Below are 3,855 nucleotides of genomic sequence, written 5' to 3' on the forward strand. Positions count from 1 at the left end.
AGTAAGGTGAGACAATCTGTTTTATATCGCAAGAGAAGGGGTGATAGATATCATCTGAAAGCAGCATGCATGTCAACAGGGATTGCTTGAGCTATTGATATATGGTAGGGCAGTATTTCTCTTTTTTTAAAAAAAACATTTTTTTATTAAGCTATAGAGTATTATAAAATAAAAGTAAATAGAAGAGCAGTGAGGAGGGAGGGTAAAGGGAGAAGTGAAGTGAGAAAAGATGTAGGGGGGGAGGGAAGAAGCATTGACTTCCGATTCTCTCTGGTACAGTAAAATAAGGCATTAACATCAAAAAGCTTTTTGCTTTTCTATAATAGTATGAACAAGTCATTTCGATAAAGATCTAGCAGTCTAATCTGTAAAGCCCAGAGTCAGAATTTCATTCTTTTCCACATCAAACACGAAGTTCAGAAGCTTTTTCCATGTGGAATCAAAAGTATTTATGTTCTTTTCTTTAATCAAAGTACCGTATTTTTCGGAGTATAAGACGCAGCAAGGTTTTTGAAGGGGAAAATTTTAAAAAAAGGTTTTGCACTCTGCAAACCTCACAAAAACGGCCCATTTTTGGCAAAAACGGGCCTGTTTCCCCCCCCCAAAAGGCATGAATAGCCTTTAGGGAGCTTGCAAAGTGCTCCTGGGGGGGGAGGCCCCCAAATGAGCAAAAAATGGCCCGTTTTTTGCAAAAATGGGCCCGTTTTTCATTTTAAAAAAAGGTCATTGATAGCCTTTAGGAAGCTTATAGAGTGCTCCTGGGGACTGGGGGGGGGGGGGTTGAGTAAAATTGAGCAAAAAACGGACCGTTTTTTGCTCATTTCTGCCCTCCCCAGCCTCCAGGAACACTCTAAAAGCTTCCTAGAGGCTATGCATGGCCATTTTGGTGAAGGGGGTGGGGTTTCGGGAGGCAAAAATGCTGTATTCAGTGTATAAGACGCACCCAGATATTCAGCCTCTTTTTTGAGGGAAAAAGATGCATCTTATACTCTGAAAAATATGGTAGTCAGTTTTGCCATTTCATGAATTCCATCAACTTCCGCAACCATTCTTCCATGATAGGAATCAAAAGTGTCCTTCCATTTTTGCGCATACAATATTTGCTGCTGTCAACATATATGGTAACGAAGTTTTTTCTTCAGTTCTTTTTCCATTTGACCCAAAAGGAAATGTTCTGGTTTCATTTTTATCTCTATTTTCTGCATTAAAACATGAATCCTACCCTTTAATTTTTTCCCCTTTAATCACATGCCCACCATAAATGATAAAAAGTCCCTTCTTTATTTTTATATTACCAACATTCATTTGACATGCCTTTATACTTATCTGGTATTAAATACCAACAATACACCATCTTATAGAAATTCTCTTTTAGATTATAATTTAATGTAAATTTTAAACTCATTGTCCACATATTTTCCCATTGTCCAAGCATCACATTATATCAAAAATTCTTTGACCACTGAATCATACAATGTTTTTACATGTTCATTTTCCAAATTCAATTTCAATAACATTTTGTAAATCATAGCAATCATATGTTCATTGTTGGCACATCAATAAAGTTCCAATTCATTTTTAACAAAGTCAAATCCATAGCACTTTTTATCCAATTTGAACCTTTCTTTCAGTTGCTGATAAGTAAACCAACGGCAAGCGTAACCTTCTGATTCAATTTCTTCCCTCGGTTTTAGTATTGGGTCACCAGAATTAAAAGACAATATTTGATCGTACATCAGCCAATCTGGCTTTGCCACCATTTCTTTTCTACAAAAAAGCTTCCTGTGGTGACACCCAAAGGGGCAGTGCAGTATTTCCCAACTTCAGCAACTTTAAGATTTGTGAACTTCAACTCTCAGGATTCCCATGCTGGCCAGGGAATTCTGAGAGTTGAAGTCCACATATCTTAAAGTCGCTAAGGTTGAGAAACATTGGTATCAGTGGTGGGTTCCTACCGGTTCAGACTGGTTTGGCCGAACCGGTAGTGGTTTGGCGGCCTAGGTCGCTGGAACAGGCAGCGACCCAGGCCTGCCACCCCCCTGAACTGGTTCTCCAGGCGGCGCCATAGGTGGCGCCATCTTGTTTTTTGCTTCTGCGCATGTACAGAGCAATTTTTACTGCACTGCGCACAGCAATTTTTATTGCACTGCACATGCACGCGCTAAGCACCCACGAGTGAACCAGCAGTAGTGGCTTGCGGAACCCACCCGTGATTGGTATAGAGAAATGACTGGCAAAGTAGCAGAGATAGCCTGGAAGTCTAAATAGCTTTTACAGTAATAAATCTGCATAACCATTTGATGGCAGCAAGGAGAACTTTTGGTATCTCCTTACTGCCATCTAGTGTTCACTGGGGTTTTTAAAGCTCAAGTGTGATAGACACTAGAGACATCTTTTCTTAGTTTAGCTAATGCCATTTCCCCCTTCAATGTAAGTATAAAAGGGAGCAAAACTATTTTTGCAAAGACATTTGAGACACTGCATTTCTGACCCAACACACACTGGTAACAAAACCTAATCCAATGGTAGAGTTGGGTTTGGTAACTTTAATACACTGAATTCTGCCAGCTTTGTCTTAGCAGGATAAGAAAAATGACTGACTGTTCTTTCTTTCGGAAGGAAAATACAGCAGGATCCAATTATATGTATTTAATCCTCCCAAATAGCAGTTTAGCCTTATCTGAAAGTAAAACTCATTTTAAACAAGTGTTAGGTAGGACTGGTCTAGCATACTCTTGTAAAAAGCAAAACAGCAGCCAATGTGATACCTTGCCAAGCTGGTACAGATTATGACAAACACAGGAGTTATTTATGTTTTTATTTTTTAAAAAAATATGTACCTCCTAGCTGGGAAAAACAGACAAGGCAGCTGACAACAGACTAAAAAAATTCATCAATCAACACAAAATACATCACCAAAAAGCTAATTATCAGCCTTGATGTTGGAACTAAGATGAAGGAAACTGGAAAGTGGATGGATTACAGGTGGAGGAAAACCCATGAATCTGATTAAACATGAATTAAAATCTATGACTGAGGTAATTCTGTGGAAGTAATGGAGGGGAAGAAGAATTTTTCTTTTGTTTCACGGTAGCCTTTTTTTTTTTTTTTAGCAAATTTAAGCACTGCCCATCTCACTAAGTGGTTTGGGTGATTTACAGGTAAAAATCATTTTAAAACTATACACGCAAAAGACGTTAATAATATTGTTTGCAGTCTATGTTGGCCTCTGTAAGAGATGTCTAAGAGGAATGTCCAGATCTGAATACAGAATACCAGAGTTGGAAGGGACCTTGGAGGTCTTCTAGTTCAAGCTCCTGCTCAAGCAGGAGACTCTATACTGCTCTAGACAAATGGTTGTCCACTCTCTTGTTAAAAATCTCCAGTGATGGAGTACCAATAACTTATGGAGGCCCAGCTATTGCACTGATCACTTTCATTGTCAGGACATTTCTCCTTAGTTCCAGTTTGGATCTCCCTTTGACAAGCTTTCATCCATTAACTTCCTGTCCTGCAGTCAGGTGGTTTGGAGAGCAGATTGTCCCCCTCCTCTCGTGACTACCTCTCAAATATTGGAAGACTACTACCATGTCAGTCCTTCTCTTCATTAGATTAGACATACCTTCTTCCTGCAACCATTCATTGGATGTTTCACAGCAGCCATCTTTGTTGCTCTTCTCTGCACTCTTTCCAGAGTTGCAATACTATCTTTATGTCACATAATAGACACAGTATTCCAGTGACGTGCGGTGAGGTTTATGGCTTGTGAGGCTGGTGATGTCATCAGGAAGGCGGGGAATGGGACCACGTGTGCTGGAGGCTCAGGCTGCCTCAGCCTCCAGCACACGTGATCCC

This window comes from Natrix helvetica, assembly GCF_964273705.1.
Source record: "Natrix helvetica genome assembly, chromosome: 2".
Taxonomy (NCBI): Eukaryota; Metazoa; Chordata; class Lepidosauria; order Squamata; family Natricidae; genus Natrix; species Natrix helvetica.